We start from the raw sequence: 18,408 nt of genomic DNA on the forward strand, positions 1-18,408 counted from the left end.
CTGTCTGCCTTACAGTGGGAAAAAAGGTAAAGAATTTCATGTATATTACTTTCTAAATCACATATTACATGTCATGGAACCTTTACTGGAACAGCACAGCTGGTAGTTTCCAACCTCACCTAATAGTGACAAGCTTGAAGTTCATAGGTGATCTAAATAGGCCAACACATAAAGTACTGGAAGAAGTCAGCCTGTCAGGCAGTATCTGTGGAAAGGAATAGACAAATAGGTCAATGCTAGGTCAATGGAGTGTCTTCTGCAGAAGTTTTCCCAGTGTCAAGTACTGCCTCATGAAGCCAACTTCATGATTCGTCATTAAACCTTAATCAATTCTTGTCAATTGCATAATACTTCGCTTTACAAATACTTCGCTTTACGCAAATTTTCTTTTGCAAAGAAACCTGTTTGTTTTGATGAAAAAACGGCCAGTGGGGCAGTCACAGGACGGCCGGCGGGGCGGCGGGGCAGTCACAGGACGGCCGGTGGGGCTGTCATAGGGTGACTGGCGGGGCAGTCATAGGGTGACCGGCGGGGGAGTCAAAACTCGCTGTCTTCCCAATTCTGGTAAGTGAAACGTCATTTTCTATTTTATATGGGCGGTATATTGATCACATTGTTCCTTCTTTTACTGTATGTTTTAAGTTGTATCTGTTCTTTGGTGGGTTATTGTTTGAGTCCGGGACCCTCCAAGATGTTCCCATAAAAGTCAATGGTAATCGCTTCTTCACTTTGCGCCTTGTTGGCTGAGGAAAGTTTCGTCAAGCAGGGTAGACCTGTTTTGAATGATCTTTAATTATGTACTTAATTGAGATTCCACTCCAAGTACCAACTTCTTTCCTCCACCCATTGAAAGAATGTGTTTTGTGCAGTGAAGATAAAGAATGAAGAGAAAGAAACCTGTGACTTCAAGAGGGTGGTGTCAGAAATGGTCGCCAGGGGAAGGGAGAGGAAAGCAGGAGGTAAGAAGAGTTGAAGGGACTCCAGGAGCCATGTTTTCACACTGAGGACGGTAGGTATGCGGAAGGAGCTGCCAGAGGGTGCACAGTCAGATCATTTAGGCAGGTTCATGGATAGGAAAGGTTGAGAGGGACAAATGGGGACAAACGGGACGAGCTGGGGAGATAAGTGGAGGAGTTTGGAAGAGGGCTTTTTTCTGTGCTGAATCTCACAAGGCCCAGGCCAGGAGACCGGAAGGCTCTCAGTTTCTTCTGATCAGAGCCGACTTGCTGGCCTTGGAGTCAGTCTCCACGAAAGCAGGCCCTTCGGCCCACCCTGTCAGTGCTGACGGTCCAGCCTCCGAGCCGCTTCCCAGCGCTCTTCCTTGTCACGTGCTCGCCCTGCTGCTTCTAAAACATTTGCAAAGAACCACTTCCCATCAGTTTAGAAATGCAGCTTTGGTTCCATCTCAGCGCCTTGCGGAAGAGGATGCCGCCAGATCCCCAGCGCTTGTCCTTCAGAGACTCCCCTGAACAAAGCCGAGCGCTTCTCCTTCTCGCGTCCGGAGAGGGGCTCTCAGCGCTGCCGTTCATCGGGCCCGGATACTTCGACCTGTCCCGTGTGAACGAGGAAGCCCTTGAAGGGCCGCCGAACCTGTCCGTGTGTGTGTGAAGCGCAACCTGCTCGCAGTCGTCAGCGGAGGGACCCGTGGGCTCTGAAATCAGCGATCCCTGCCAGTTCAACCACTGAGGAAGCTTTTGTCTCCAGGCGTTGCACAGCTGGGACTTCAAGCTCACCCAGGGGAATGTCCTTGATCAACCAGCCTCTGTTCTTGAAAGAAGACCCCGGGAGCTTGGCTCGGCTGCTTTTGCAGCGAAAGCCTCTCGGGAGCGAGTGGGGGGATCGCGGAAACTCCGAGGGAACTCGGGGCGCGGAATGAACCCTCCCAGCGAGCGACCATGGGCTACTCTCGTTTTCCCAGGGTCAGCTACCCAGTGGAATTCACATTGAAACCTCCAACCCTCTGCAACCCGCCGCAAGTGTTACCCACTGCACTTTAAATAGAATTCCAATTTCCCTCCTCCTGGTGATAATCTCTTTGCAGGCTCCAGCATGGAAAGACTGTTTTGAGCAGGGCGGTGATAAAGAATGTGACTGAGAAGCCCCTATTTTCTGCTGCCTGGAGCCGTCCCATCTCAAGTCTCCGCAAGTCCAAGCAGCAGACCTGCTGGTCAGTGCTCGAAATAAAGCCCAAGAATCTGCAGCTGACTTGTGAATGTAGAGAGCTTTAAAAAGACCAACCAATGACCATAACTGCATTCTAATGACATCCCAAAGGTCTGTCAGAAAGGGAACAAAACCATCTCCTGAATAGTTTCTAAGGTACGGCTGTAGAGATTTGCAAGTCTTCTGTGACAAACCAAGACTCGTGGCAGATTTGTAGAAGGCGCTTAAATTGTGACCTAGCCACACAGTCATGGGTGTAGAGTGAATCGAGCAATGGGCTAAGCACTCAACCTGTATTGATGGTCAGTAGGAAGAGGAGGAGAAGCCGACTGCTGACCTTGGACTCAGCCGCCATAAAAACAAGGCCTTAGGGATTCTGGGAATCATAATGTTACATTGGCACGACCTATTTTTATATGATATTCTGTATCAAACAAAGGACCACATTCTGGCCTCGATATAAATGAGAAAGGGGTACATAACTCCCTCTCTGAATGGGCTATATATTTCAAATTCAAGTTTATTTCTCGCCCAATGGTAGAAGAACAACCTGACAAAACAGCATTCTCCAGTCCTCAGTGCAAAACACTGCAAATAGACAAACTATACCTGTGCACAGTATGTAGATGCAAAATTAAAATAAATAAATAGTATTATTTAAAAATTTTATTCATTACTTTAAAACCACACAATAAAACATAATTAAAGATAATTCAAAACAATACAAAAAGATGTGGTATATAAAAGAAAAAAAGTTAAGACCCCCCCCCCCCCCCTTTCCCATATACCACTCCTTCCCCACCATCCTCTACAGAAGAAAAAAAAGAGATGAGTGGGACAAGAGACCCTCCACAGGGACACCTATTACTTTAAAGTCTCTTATAACGTACTGAGATCTTGAGGAGAAAGGGAATGTCAGAGTTTTATTTAAATATTAACACCCATATTTTGCAATTATGGGCTCCATATCTTCCAAAATATATGGAATTTGTCACTTAAATTATAAGTAATTTTATCAAGTGGTATACAACTCCGAACTTCAGCATGCCATCTTTCTACACCCAAATCTGTATCAGACTTCCAAGTTATGGCAACACATTTTCTTGTTATTGCTAAAGCAATTTGAACAAACTTCTTTTGATACATATTCAATTTCAACTTAGATTCAACACCTTTAACATCACTCAGTAAAAATATTATTGGATCATGTGGGAATTTAATCCCAATTAATCATTCCAATAATTTACCCATTTCTAGCCAAAAAGGTTTGACTTTAGGACACTGCCAAGTAGAATGCAAAAATGTACCAATTTCATGTCCACATCTAAAACATAAATCTGATAGAGTTTGATTCAATGTTTTAATTTATATGGAGTTGAATATAACCAATAAATAAAATTATATTGAACCATTCTATATCTCACATTTATTGTACTTTTCATATCTTCTCTATATATGCCAATCCAAACTCGTTCATCTATTTGTTTATTCAAATCTACTTCCCTATTTTTTCAAGCTTTCTTTTGTATTAACCTATATATCATTGAAATAAATTTGTTCATATTTCCTTTGCATAACAATAATTCTAATTCCATCTCTGCTAGTAATATCAGCTCTTGACCATAATTTTCACGTTAAAATTTCATAACTTGTTGATAACAAAATCCAGTATTTTCAGGTATTTTGAACAACTCCTTCATTCTATTAAAAGAAATAAATTACCCTGCTTCAAAAACAGCTTCTATCTTCTTAATTCCTTGGTACTGCCAAATCTTAAAAAAATTATTTCCCATGGAAAATGGAATCTGATCTTTTCTGGAATAATGTTATTTTTCCAGACAATAAACCTCTTTCCCCAATTTCTTTGTCAACCTTATTCCAAACCTCAATTAAATGCTTCAATATGGGAGTCTCTGTATTCATTGTTAACAACCTTAAATTCCATTTATAAATAAAATCTTGTAGGTTTGGTTCCCATATTTTACTAAATTCTATATGAACCCAAGCTGGAATTTTATTTAAATCATACATTACATTAACAAAATGCAACTGGGCAGATTTATAATAATTCATAAAATTAGGGAAATGCAAACCTCCTGAATCAGTGGTTCTCAATCCTTTTCTTTTCACTCACATACCACTTTACGTATTCCCTATGCCAAAGGTGCTCTGTGATTAGTAAGGGATTGCTTAAGGTGGTATGTGGGTGGAAAGAAAAAGTTTGAAAACCACTGTTTTAATTGTACCTAATTGACTCGTTATGTGCACCATTTCATAACTCAAAAGGAAATGGGCCAATGACAATTTTTCTCAAGTAAAAGATTTCAGTAACAATTGGGTCTAGAGCAGTGATTCTCAACCATCCCTTCCCACTCACATACCACCTTAAGCAATCCTTTACGAATCACAGAGTACTTGTGGCATCGTAATTCCAAGTTCATTTCTCCAAAAAATCTTTTGCCATCTTTCCTTTCCATAAAATTTCCTAACCCACAAATTTAATTCTTCAAATTTTTTTTGAGAAATTGGAATAGGGATCGATTGAAAAAGATATTGTATTCTAGGAAAAACATTAATCTTTACTCAATTTACTCTACCTATTAAAGTAATAGGTAACATATTCCATCTTTCCAAATATTCCTTTATTCTTTTTAATAATGGGGATGTAGTGTCTGCTACACAGAATGAAAGACACCACTACCACATTGGGGGTTTCAATGAACTGTTTATTCAAACTTCTCGTGCTCCCCTTTAATTGCGGAGTGAACTCCGCCCCTGCATCAGCGGTGATGTCACCACACTCGCCTGAGGCGTGCGCCCTGGCCTAAACCATGAGGCATGGAGGTCCCCCAACAGCGCCATCTTCTCACGCCACCAGTGCGATGATACAGTGGGACCGGTTCACCACAAGGACATATTGGAACTTAACAGTTGTAAAACTAAAAACGGTGGGAGGATCGATCTGCTGATCAGTGGCCAGAGTTACCTGTCCAATATGGACACTGCAAGGATCGACAATAAGATAGACAACAGACTCGCCAAGGCAAATAGCGCCTTTAGAAGACTACACAAAAGAGTCTGGAAAAACAACCAACTGAAAAACCTCACAAAGATTAGCGTATACAGAGCCGTTGTCATACCCACACTCCTGTTTGGCTCCGAATCATGGGTCCTCTACCAGCATCACCTACGGCTCCTAGAACGCTTCCACCAGCGTTGTCTCCGCTCCATCCTCAACATTCATTGGAGCGACTTCATCCCTAACATCGAAGTACTCGAGATGGCAGAAGCCGACAGCATCGAATCCACGCTGCTGAAGATCCAACTGCGCTGGGTAGGTCACGTCTCTAGAATGGAGGACCATCGCCTTCCCAAGATCGTGTTATATGGCGAGCTCTCCACTGGCCACCGTGACAGAGGTGCACCAAAGAAGAGGTACAAGGACTGCCTAAAGAAATCTCTTGGTGCCTGCCACATTGACCACCGCCAGTGGGCTGATATCGCCTCAAACCGTGCATCTTGGAGCCTCACAGTTCGGCGGGCTGGAGCCTCACAGTTCGGCGGGCAGCAACCTCCTTTGAAGAAGACCGCAGAGCCCACCTCACTGACAAAAGACAAAGGAGGAAAAACCCAACACCCATCCCCAACCAACCAATTTTCCCTTGCAACCACTGCAACCATGTCTGCCTGTCCCACATCGGACTTGTCAGCCACAAACGAGCCTGCAGCTGACGTGGACATTACCCCTCCATAAATCTTCGTCCGCCAAGCCAAGCCAAAGAAAGAAAGAGAAGAAAAGATGGACACTGTGGTCTGAAGAAGGCAACGGGAAACTACTGCAATATTTTTTCCCTTGTATAATCATGAACTCAACACCAACTACAGTCTCAGCTCCAAGGAATGTAGATGGCTGAGAGGGGATTTGATAGAGGTATTTAAAATTATGAAGGGAATAGATAGAGTAGACGTAAATAGACTCTTTCCCCCGAAGGCAGGGGAGGTTGGAACAAGAGCGCATAAGTTAAGGGTAAAGGGGCAAAACATTAGGTGAAATATTAAAGGATGCTTTTGCACTCAGAGAGTGGTGGTAGAATGGAATGATCTTCCAAAAGAGATAGTTGCGGCAGGGTCCTTTCTGTCATTTAAGAGAAGGTTGGTTGTGTACATGGATGTGAGGGGTTGGAGGGTTATGGGCGGAGAGTAAGAGGGGGAAGCTATTGGAGTTGTTCAAGTGAACTGGCATGGACTTGAAGGGCCGACATGGCCAGTTTCCACACCGTAAACAGTTATATGGTTATAATTATATGATGTGCGCTGCCACACAACTCCCCCCCCCCCCCTCCCCCAGCACTGGTTTATGTGTCTCGATGCTTGGGTGTGCGACCTCGTTGTTTCGACTGGGCCATCAGTACTGGCTGGCTAAGATCCAGGTGTGCCACCTTGAGTCTGTCGACTGTGAATATCTACTCCTTGCCGCTGATGTCTAGGTTGAATGTCTTGCCTAAGCGTTGCAGGACTTTGTAGGGGCCTTTGTAGGGGCCTTTGTAGGGGTGAGGTGTGTGGGTGAAATTGGGGATGCAGGACGGGAGGCTACCGTGGTGGATCGGTGGTGGGGGTGCTAATCAGGCGAGCATACTCCGCAAGTCTGCCAGCAAGGTCTGATTCTCTGTCGCGGAACCAATACTCAGGCTGAAGAACTCCCCGGGTAGTGACAGTGGTGTGCCATAGACCAACTCCACCAACGATACCTGTAGGTCTTCTTTCGGAGCTGTTTTGATGCCGAGCAGGACTCGGGGCAATTCGTCCATCCAGTTGGGGCCAGTGAGGTGAGCAATGAGGGCTGACTTTAGGAGCCAGTGGAAGTGCTTCACTAGGCCATTGGCTTGTGGATGGTATGCGGTGGTGTGATGAAGCTTGATCCCCAAAAGATTTGCCAGCTGTGACCAGAGGGTGCCCCTGTCGTTCATTATGTGTGCCAGGACTCTGAACCCAGCGATCCAGTGGGCAAGTAGGTTCCTGGCGCAGGACTCGGCGGAAGTGTCTCTCAGCGGGATGGCTTCCGGCCACCTCATCACGTGGTCGACCACTGTCAACAAACAGCGGGCATCCCTGGACTCCAGCAAGGGGTCCACGATGTTGATGAGTTCGAACCTCTTGGCCGTGGAGTCAAACTGCTGTACTGGGGCCTTTACATGGCGCTGGACTTTGGAGATCTGGCACTGCATGCAGTTTCTCACGATTTAGGCTACCTGTTTCTTGAGGCCATGCCACACGAACTGTTCCGCCACCATGCGGACTGAGACCTTGACCGAGGGGTGAGCCAAGTCATGGACCAGGCTGAAGGCCTGCGATCTCCATTGTGGTGGGACTACCAGGAACGGCGAGCCGGTGGAGATGTTGCAGAGCAGCGGGTCAGAGCTGTCTGGCAGTTGGCGGTCCTGGAGCCGGAGACCCTTGATGGTGGTGTGGAAAGCTTGTATGTCTGCATCCTCCTTCTGCGCCTGCGCAAGCAGGGTGTAGTCCAGGCCAGGGGCGAGGCTATGGATGGTGGGCCTTGAGAGTACATCTGCAATGACACTGTCCTTACCCGCTCGATGTCGTAGGACAGATAATGCTGCTGACGTGCCGACCAGGGATCCTTTGACATTGCAAGGGCCTGAGTGAGCAGTTTGTGGTCAGAGAAAACGGTGAATGGCCTGCCCTCTAGGAAGTACTGGAAGTGTCTGATGGCCAGGTACAGGGCCAGATGTTCCCTGTTGAAGGCGTTGTATTTTAGTTCCCGGGTCGGAGGTACTTGCTGAAAAACGCAAGTGGGCGCCACTGGCCATTGATTGGTTGCACCAGAATGCCCCCAACGGCCATGGCTGAAGTGTCCACTGAGAGTGCAGTGTGGGCATCAGGCTGTGGGTGGGGTGGTAGGGTGGTGCTTGCCAGGGCGTCTTTCATCGCGCTGAAAGTGTTCTCGGCCTCTTCCGTCCATTCCATGGTTTTGTTCTTGGTGGCGATCAGTGCGAACAATGGCCGCATGATGCAGGCCGCCCCCGGGATGAAACCGTGGTAAAAGTGGGAATAATTTAATTTAAATACATTTTCTAATTCACCTTCCACCTGAATACCTAAATATTTTATTCCAACATCTGCCCACTTAAAATCAATGACCTTCTTACAATTAATAGTATTCTTAAATAGTAAAGTATTCTTAAATAGTCACGGAGGTTTGTATGAGCAGTTCATCAGCCATTCACCTGTCTCAGTGCCCATGGGAAGAAGTTGTTTCTCAGTCAGGTGACTCTGGCTCTGATACCCCTGTATCTTTTACCCGATGGGAGTAGCTGAAAGATGCTGCATATGGGTGGTAGGGGCCCTGAACGATTTTGCGAGGCCTCTTTAGACAACAATCCCGGTAAATCCCATTGGTCGAGGAGAGGGATACTCCAGTTAACCCCTCTGCCACCCTTATGGTCCTGAGGTCCTGATCTGATGTTCTACATCAACTGTAGCACACTGTAATGCAACTGGCCAGGACACACTTGAGAGAACTCCTGTATAAAGTTGACAGGATGGTGACCGGTACCCTTGCCCACCTCAGTCTTCTCAGGAAGTCCAGTTGCTTAGAGTGCTTTATATAGTGGGTTAGAGGCTTCAAGTTTCACTTATAAATGCTGCTTCAGCCATGTCAAGAAGGAAAATAGAAACTCCATGCAATAATTTCCATCCAATGTGATCAGTCTGGTCTGATTGAGAATCTCCTTCTCTATGTGATCCACACTGCTTGGTTGTCTGTAGTGGATATTGTTAAATGTCCAATGTTGCTGCTTCACTCTAGTTTTTAAAACTCTTCATGCAAGCCTATAATACATATTAACATGAGAAGGCAATGATGGAACAGCAACTTGCCTTATTTTTATACCTTATTTCCACTATAGTATTGATATTATTAAGTGAGGATGAGCTCCAATCATCAATGTTGTTTGGCATCAAAGGCCACTCTCATTAGTAATCAATCACAGCTTGACAGTTTGTACAGGTACCTGGACAACTTTTGAAAATGCAACATTTCCTATGGTCATCTATAAACCGTTGCTGAAAGGAAGCTCTCATATCCATCAAAGACTCAGCTCAATCCGAATGACCTCACAGGATATGAATGATTGTTTTAGAAACATATTCACTGATAAATGGGAAGAAGCATCATTGCCCAATTGCACAACACTGTCTCGCACTATCATCAATGAGGTAAAAGTCCAGATCATCTTTATTTAGTCATTCATTGCTGGATTAAGCTGTGTAGGTAAGTAATATTTGGATTTAAACACTAGGACAAATATTCCATTACAATTTAGCTTAAGCTATGAATCAAAGAAGTTTAAAACTTAAATGTTGACTACATTTGTGTAATACCCTTTGCATCTTGTTTAAAGGGTGTCCTAGAGCATTGAAAGGCCAACAAAATACCTTTGAAGTATAATGTAGGGAACACAAGGAATCAATTTGCATTCAGCAAGCTCCCACAAGAAGTAATGTGATAATGAATAGCAATCCGTTTTCGTAACATGGGCATTGGTCAGGACTTTAGGGTATAAACAATGTAATGGTTTATACATATTTGGGAGAATTTTGATCAGATTAGTAGGTTACATACATACACACATTTTAAAACAGATCTTATTTGAAAGACAGAAGAATTCATTTTCAGTAACATTGCAGAACAGAGAATGCTAAGCACATTTCACAAGTAGGTGTTAATTGAAATGATGTTGTGAAATGAATGGACTAGAGACAAACAGGCTACAAGTACCATATTCATCCCCCTTCTTAAAGTGAGTCTCAGGTTGGAGGGGAGGGGGAAAAAAAAACAAAGTCCACCAACATTGTTGTGCCGGGTGTCTGCTAGATACAGTCATTGGGAGAGAAAAATACATATTACAAAGTTTACAAACTCAGATGATCTGGTGGTCGCCAATCACAGGACAGGCTCTTGGTCAATGGTTGGTGCAGACGGGGCCGCCTAAAGTTTGGCTGGGTCAAAGATAGTCAGGGCACCTGGTGGTATGGGTGGGGTGTTGCATGGCAGGGAGGGGTTGTAGGTCGGGTGGGTCCACAGGCAGCAGGGACCCATGGTTTATGGTGGGCGGGGGGAGGATGTTGGCTCCAGGGTGTGTCCTAGAGGTGCCAGGGGTTCCTGGGATGGGGGATGGGCTGGGCTCACTGGTGCCAGGTCCCAAGTTGAGATGGTGTCCTCACATCTATTGGGGTACAGCACGTAGGCAGTGAGACCTCCCCATCACTGATTTCATGAGGATGGAAAAGAGGCGTTCATGAAGAGTCTGCTTGGTAGCCTACATAAGAGTGACCATATAACATGGAGTGCCTCGGGAATGGCTTCCTGTCAGTAGTTGATGGACCATCCCTTTGACCTAAAGGCCAGGAGGACTGGCTTCCAAATTACCCCATTCTCCCGCTCTACCTGTCCGTTGACCCGGGGTTGTAGCTTGTAATTTTTGATCTTGCCTCTGTGGCTGGTGCTAAACATGAAAGCCACTGTGCGTTGGTTGGTGAGGAGAGTGAACCACCTTCCAATGGCGGACTGCTTCCACGATCACCTGGGCCTCTTTTTCGATGGAGGAGTGCCCGAGCTCTGAGCCATGGAGGGTTCAGGAGAAAAATGCCATGGGTCCGCCCCCTTGGTTGAGGGTGCCAGTGAGGGCAATGTAGAGGCATCATACTCCACTTGAAATGGGGTGTTTTCATCTATGGCATACATTGTGGCATTGGCGATATTGGTACAAGCCCAGAGGACCCCAAAACCCAGCAGCAATAGATATTCACCAAGACAAATGCTTACTTAAACATTTATCTTTAACTATGAAAACAGAATCACACTTGAACTTGTCACCATGAACTTAACCCCCTTCTAATTTAATGTGTGTGTAAATTTAGAAAAGTTCCTGATTCATAGTCCAATCTCACTTCTCATTTCTCCAAGTTCACTGGTTGTAGGGAATTTTTATACTATGCACAGAATTTAACATTTATGAAATTCACCAGGCTTTGGTCCTTGAAAAGTAAATGGTTTCTGCTTAGGAAGGTTCTTGTCTGTTTTCAGAGAGAGATTTGTTATTCCTGGACACAAACTGATTCCTTTTAATCAACCACTTCAGTGTCTTGCTGAAGAAACTTTCCCCATCAGGGTTCTCCAGATGATAACCTCCTTCTTTCAGGTTACCACTGAGTTCCTTTTTGTTTCTCATATTTCAAGTGAAACATTAGGTGGTCAGTCCTCTCCTCTTGTATAAACCACAAGGGCTTTGACCAGGCTGAACCATGCACTCACAATCCATATCCCAAATGGGGTTTTTCCACAAGCTTGCCAGCTTGTCCTGTTCCAGTTCCAGCTGCTGCTGCTGAACTGTAGCACGGCAGAACTGAAATCTCTCTCTGCTTCCAAAACCACATGACCCTCTTAAAACAGCAGGCTGCACTCCAGACAGCCTGCGGCTCCGAACTACTCCTCCGATCTCTTTCATCTGTTGCTTTTCTAAACAACAATCCATTAGTGAAGTCTCTTGGGCATTCCCCAAAGTTTTTGCAAAGGCCCCCAGGAGCCACCCTGTCTGGCTTGAGCAGATCTCCAGTATTTTAAATGAGATCTGTTTTTAATGTATTTGTATGTGACCTACACTAAAAAACCTGGCCCAAAAACCTATCTATATGCAATACAAACACAACATAATCTGTCACAATATCCTTTCTGATGTGGGCGAAGGCCATTTGCGCCTCAGCAGGGAGGGGAAAGGAGATTGCTTGGGCCAGTGGGCAGACCTTATCTGAGAACCAGGGAACCCCTGGGAATAGTAAGAAAATAGCCCCAGGCACCTGTGCAGGGCCTTGAGGGTCTGGGGGAGTGGGAGTTCCAACAGGGGGTGCATGCATTTGGGGTTGGGACCAATAACACCATGTTCTACGATGCACCCAAGGATGGCGAGGCAGGTGGTGCTGAACAGGCATTTCTCCCTATTATAGGTGAAATTTAATGCCTCTGCTATCCAGAGGATCTTCTCCAGATTAACATCGTGGTCCTGCTGGTCATGGCCACAGAGAGTGACATTGTCCAGGTAAGGGAAGGTCGCTCCGAGGTTATGTCGGACTACCATGTGGTCCATCTCCCTCTGAAACACGGAGACTCCATTTGTGATCCCAAAAGGGACCGGGCGGAACTTGTAAAGGTGCCTGTCAGCCTCAAAGGCAGTATAGGGCTTATACCGGGCATGGATGGGGAGCTTCTGATAGGCTGACATTAGGTCAATGGTGGAGAAAACCCTGTACTGGTGTATCTCATTGACCATGTCAGCAATACGGGGTAGTGGGATGGCGTCAAGCTGGGTGTACCAGTTGATGGTCTGACTATAGTCTATGACCATCCTCTGTTTACTGCCAGGGGCTAGTGCTGGGGTCTATTACCCCTTCTGCCAGAAACTGTTGCACCTCATCCTTGATGAAGACCCTGTCAGCTGCACAGTAATGTCTGCTCTTGGTAGCAATGTGCTTGCAGTCTGTGATGGAGTGGTCCTGGGCCGCAAAGATGATGGAAAAGTTCTCTGGGCATACATTGAGCCCCAGCGTTCGGACCACGTGTGGGTGCACAAAGCTTTCAGTACTACCGCTATTGAACAGGTTTTTTTTTTACCTTACCATTGACAGCAAAGTCCATCGTTGAGCACCTAAATCTGTGGGGATGTTGTCCAACAGCATGGTGGACACTTGGACTGACTTGTGATCCAAGTCACTGCTTCTAGCTGGCAGTGGTGAGTAGCTGTTTGTCAGTGTAGTCCTGATGAGCTAGGATGTTGGAGACATCATCATCTGTATGGCATGGGAGGTGACAAGTGTGCAGTCCGTGGTTGGCTGTATGCGCGCATGTTGACCGCATTGGCGGGTTGGAAGTGACGTGTTCGATGTGGGTGCAGGTCAGCTGGTCTAAGATGGTGGTGCCCATGGGGAGCACATGGCAATGGCATGGTTCGACAACCAGTCCATAAGTGACATCACCAGTGCAGGTGGAAGTGATGGGTGGAGCAATGGCACTGCCTGATACTCGCACGTGGAGGCACCCGGATGGTCGAGGGGGGCGTCTTCCAGCTGGTTGCAGAGGGCCACAGTGCTCCTGGCAGTTTTGGAGAGGTAAACATTGGCAAAGTAGCCTTTCTTACTATGTCGGGAGCAGTGAGAGTTCCTTGCAGAGCAGTTCTTCCGGGAGCATCTGTGGGACTCACACCGAGACCTGCAATGGCAGCAGCGATTGCTTGTCCACAGAAGGGGCCCTCTGCAGCGGTGGCAGTCATCTGCATCGGCCAAGCTGAAGGGAGTGGCAGGCGAGCATCGAAGTCTTCTGCATGGTAGGCTGCAGCTTCCAGGGAACAGGCCACATCAATGACCGTTGTGAGGGAAACATTGCTTTCTTCTAGCAGTCTCTGTCGGGTTGTCCTCAATCGCAGACCTTGCACATGTGTATCCCGGATGAGTCATTCCACTTCCCCAGCAGTTATCCTGGTCTCAGCCATGCACGGAACGCCAGTTCACGCAATGCCCAAGGTAAGCATCTACGTTTTCGTCTGACTGTTGTAACCTAGTGCTAAGTAGGTTCCTGAAGTAGAGTACATTCACTGTGGCCTGGTAGATGCTTTCCAGGATGGCCATCACCAGTTCACACTCCATGTAGTCACAGATTTCCTGGAATACAAACGGGACCAGTTTCATGCACAGTACCATGAGTTTCTTCTGGTCTAAGTTGATGACCTCAGCCAGAGTGGGGATGATTGCCCCGATCACATGCTTCCAGATCTCGATGGGGGGTTGATATCCAGCTTCTTTGTGCTGAGAAACTTCTCCATGGTTTTTTAAAATTAAGCTAATTAAATTATGATGAGCTGCAGGGAGCACAAACAACAATAGGCTTTAATTAGCTTAAAACTAGCACACAAGGTTCAGTATCCTTTCTGGCTCCAAGTGCTCTGCTCCTGCTCAAGGGCCAGCGTGTGCCTTTATGTGGGGCCAGTGATTGACAGGGAGTAGATGGATCCAGTCTCCCAGGTAACATCCCTGCAAGTACAATAGGTCGCCCCCTGCAGTAGACAGTGCAGGAGTGCGGACAGGCACAGACGGTCACCCCTTCAATGAACCTCTCGGGTCTAAACAGGAGAATGACAGTAAAACACGAACATTTTCCTGTTGTTTCTTAAATGATTGGAATTTCTGGAAAATTTCCTTTAAATAAAAAGTGTTGAGAATGTGAAAAGTGCGATCACAGGGAAAAAAAAAGGACATCATCCACCAAGATTCATTTAAGAAGGGGTTTAAATAAACTCTATACTGCATGGCTGGAATGAGCAATGTGAGGAGACTTTACATAGGTTGCGATCAACAGCGTACATCTTTTCCAGAGGATTGATTTGTTTCTCTTCTGTAAATTCTATGCAACCTTGCCACAAGTGACGAACATCACCACAGAATGACCATCTGTAAATGAACCTGGCATGCATGCTGTGTCTGTCTTGCTGCTGCTGTTAAACAATCCACTAAACTGGCTTGTCTGTCGAAAGAATCCTTAAACATGTTGAATGCAGTGATATTTCTGTGCAATAAATCTCTGAAGGATTTTTTGCTGTCTTGGTTCATTCAAAGTCAGAGTTTGAACAATGTGTTTCAGGTCAGTTGGCGAGTGTAAATGGACACATACTTCTGGGGAATCTGATTTTAAAATTTAGAGATTCAGTAATTTTGTAGTTTCATCTCTTTATTTATACTTGCAATTTAGAGAAGGTTCGGCTGATCGATTCTTTGGGTGAAAGTTTGTCACAGGAGGTTTTTTTTTATGAAAACAGAAAGTAGCATTTCAGTCAGTTAAGCACTTGTCCAGTCTGTGACAGAGTCATCTACTGCATCCGGTGGTGTTCACGTTGTAGCCTTCTCTACATGAGAGAGACAGGACGCAGACTGGGAGATTGCTTCACTGAGCACCTTCAGTCTGTCCGCATCAGCGACAGGGATCTCCCAGTAGCCACCCATTTCAATTCTGCACCCCACTTCTGTCTTGATATGCCTGTCCATGGCTTCACAGCATCAAACCCAAATCACCTAAATTGGAGGAAGAACACCTAATTTTCCATCTGGGCACTCTCCAGCCTGATGGCATTAACACTGACTTTTCTGGTTTCTGCCAGCCCACTCCCCCCGCCCCCTCCCCTCTCTTTCCCATCCCTATGTCTTTTTTCCTCCAGCTCTCCACCCCCTTCCCTCTCTAATCACAGAGCCACCCCCCCTTCCCCCATCTGCTGGTTGCTCATCAGTGACCACTCACAGATATGAAGCAAGATCAGAAGATGCTGACGTGCCTCTACATGCTCCTGGCTCATGTCCAAGGCAGGTATGAGGGAGGAGGCTAGGGCTTTCAGACTTTATTAGGGGATATTATGGGGAGGGGCTACAGGTACAGAAGGCGGGCCAGCCTGCCCAGCTCAGTGAGGACATGGCCAGACATGCCCACAGTGCTGTTTCCTCACTGGTGTGCCCTCCCTCCCTTGTCCACATTACCTCCAGCCTATAGGCCCATTCCCCTCCCCAGGCCCCTCTCACCACTCTCCCCCCCCCCATTATTTTGTTTGAGTGCCTCCCCACATTTTGTTCATACCTTGATGAAGGGCTCAAGCCCAAAACATTGGTTATGTATCTTTGCCATATAAAGTTTGACCTGCTGAGTTTCTCCAGCATCGTGTTTTTACACAGAGTTTGGCCTTGCTGAGGGGCTACATATCCTGCCTGGGTCTGGGATCCCAGGATTGAGCACGATACTACACAGAGGGTTCAAGCATAAAACATACCTTTCCTCCACGTAATGTTTAAGTTGGTCTATTTGTCACCCGATTGTACCAGCAAAACCTGACGAAATGGCGTTCTACAGTCCACAGTGCAAAAGAGTGAAAAGCATGCATGCAGACATAAAACATATACAGAAAAACGACATGTAGGTATTGTTACAGCCCAAAAGGACCCCAAAGCCCAGCAGCAGTAGTCATTCACCAAAACAAGTGGCTTTCAAAACAAAAGTTATTTTAATCAACTTCAAACATGAAAATAGAATCAAACTTTAACGTGCTAAGCAGTGGGTTTCCTGATGAGAGATGAATACCACATGTTTGCAAAGCTGTGTATAGAGGAACCGATCAGTCCTTAAATGATTCTTCCACCTGGTAGCCACAGTGGAGGTGAGGATAACACGAAAGATGTGATATTGGGTATGTACATGTAGCCTCCATTTTGTGATTCACAATCCTGTGGAGCCCCAAGCAGTGAATGACCTTGCGACAAGAATGTGGACAGATTGTTGAATCAAGAATTTCAGCATGAAAGAGGGCGCACAAAATCAGTGAACCGGTGCGGACTCGAAAGGCCACATGGCCTGTTTCCGCTCCATAAATGGTTATATGGTAACTATTCTTATACTATACTCTATACTAACCCAAATTATCCCCTTCTAATTCTAAGAAAATTTAAGAAAAGTTCTTTGGTTCACAGTTCAATCTCACTTCTTCTTCCAAGTTCTCTGGTTGCAGGCAATCACTATACTGTGCACAGAATTTAACATGTATAAAGTTCACCAGGCTTGGTGAATGTTTACCGCTCAGGAAGGTTCTTGTAGGGTTTGCAGAGAGAGATATTTGTTGCTCCAGGATTTCCACAACTAAGATACCACCAGTAGTCACCCCAGGGTCTCACTGATGAAACTTGCCCCATCAGGGTCTTCTAGATGGTAACCTCTTTCTTCCAGCTACCACAGAGTTCCATTCCTTCCTCTATTTCAAGAGAAATATCAGACAGATAGCACTTCCATTCATCTACTGCTTTGGAACTTGCTTTCATCAGTTTCAAACAATTTTCCCTGGATTACACTTCTCAGTTACTTGTCAGTGTTCCAAACACTGACAGACTGAGCTATTAACTCAACTCTCTCTCTTTTCCAACTGAAACTCCAAAGAAAGGATATGACTCATGTCTTGCAAAAACCCCACCTTCCTGAGCAAAACAACGGGGTTTTTTCTTCTGCTCGCTCCATCTGTTGTTAGGTAAACAATCCAGAATTGACCTTTCTGTGAGTACTTTGCAGAAAGGGTACTGATAGACATGAGGACACCAGCAAGACAATGGTCAAGCATTTTATTGTCATTTCAATTAACACCTACTTGTGAAAGGTGCTTCCATTCTAAAAAGAGATCCTGCAATGTGAATTCTTCAGTCTTTCAAATATGTGTGTCTGTATATGACCTACTCTAAATCTTATAAATTCTCCCCAAATATTAATATTGTTACAGTATGCACAGTACCATCAACACATAGAACATTCTTCTTCTTTGGCTTGGCTTCGCGGACGAAGATTTATGGAGGGGGTAAAAGTCCACATCAGCTGCAGGCTCGTTTGTGGCTGACAAGTCCGATGTGGGACAGGCAGACACGGTTGCAGCGGCTGCAGGGGAAAATTGGTTGGTTGGGGTTGGGTGTTGGGTTTTTCCTCCTTTGCCTTTTGTCAGTGAGGTGGGCTCTGCGCTCTTCTTCAAAGGAGGTTGCTGCCCGCCAAACTGTGAGGCGCCAAGATGCACGGTTTGAGGCGATATCAGCCCACTGGCGGTGGTCAATGTGGCAGGCACCAAGAGATTTCTTTAGGCAGTCCTTGTACCTCTTCTTTGGTGCACCTCTGTCACGGTGGCCAGTGGAGAGCTCGCCATATAACACGATCTTGGGAAGGCGATGGTCCTCCATTCTGGAGACGTGACCCACCCAGCGCAGCTGGATCTTCAGCAGCGTGGACTCGATGCTGTCGACCTCTGCCATCTCAAGTACTTCGACGTTAGGGATGAAAGCGCTCCAATGGATGTTGAGGATGGAGCGGAGACAACGCTGGTGGAAGGGTTCTAGGAGCCGTAGGTGATGCCGGTAGAGGACCCATGATTCGGAGCCGAACAGGAGTGTGGGTATGACAACGGCTCTGTATACGCTTATCTTTGTGAGGTTTTTCAGTTGGTTGTTTTTCCAGACTCTTTTGTGTAGTCTTCCAAAGGCGCTATTTGCCTTGGCGAGTCTGTTGTCTATCTCATTGTCGATCCTTGCATCTGATGAAATGGTGCAGCCGAGATAGGTAAACTGATTGACCGTTTTGAGTTTTGTGTGCCCGATGGAGATGTGGGGGGGCTGGTA

At 46.1% G+C, this 18,408-nt stretch overlaps 1 protein-coding gene across 5 annotated transcripts in view; it reads left to right on the forward strand.

The window, feature by feature from the left end:
• Positions 1 to 438: 438 nt before the first annotated feature.
• LOC138750718 (beta-1,4 N-acetylgalactosaminyltransferase 1-like) overlaps positions 439 to 18,408 on the forward strand; it is an 80,360-nt gene continuing 62,390 nt past the window's right edge. For 3 of the 5 annotated variants that reach the window (XM_069912819.1, XM_069912822.1, XM_069912824.1), the window contains exon 1: positions 439 to 564. The gene's annotated coding sequence lies outside the window, so the exon portion shown is untranslated. Of the gene's footprint in view, positions 565 to 12,183; positions 12,279 to 18,408 lie in introns of those variants that run through there. The other 2 variants (XM_069912826.1, XM_069912821.1) reach the window with 2 other exon arrangements.

Source organism: Narcine bancroftii, unplaced genomic scaffold (genome assembly GCF_036971445.1).
Source record: "Narcine bancroftii isolate sNarBan1 unplaced genomic scaffold, sNarBan1.hap1 Scaffold_240, whole genome shotgun sequence".
Classification (NCBI taxonomy): Eukaryota; Metazoa; Chordata; class Chondrichthyes; order Torpediniformes; family Narcinidae; genus Narcine; species Narcine bancroftii.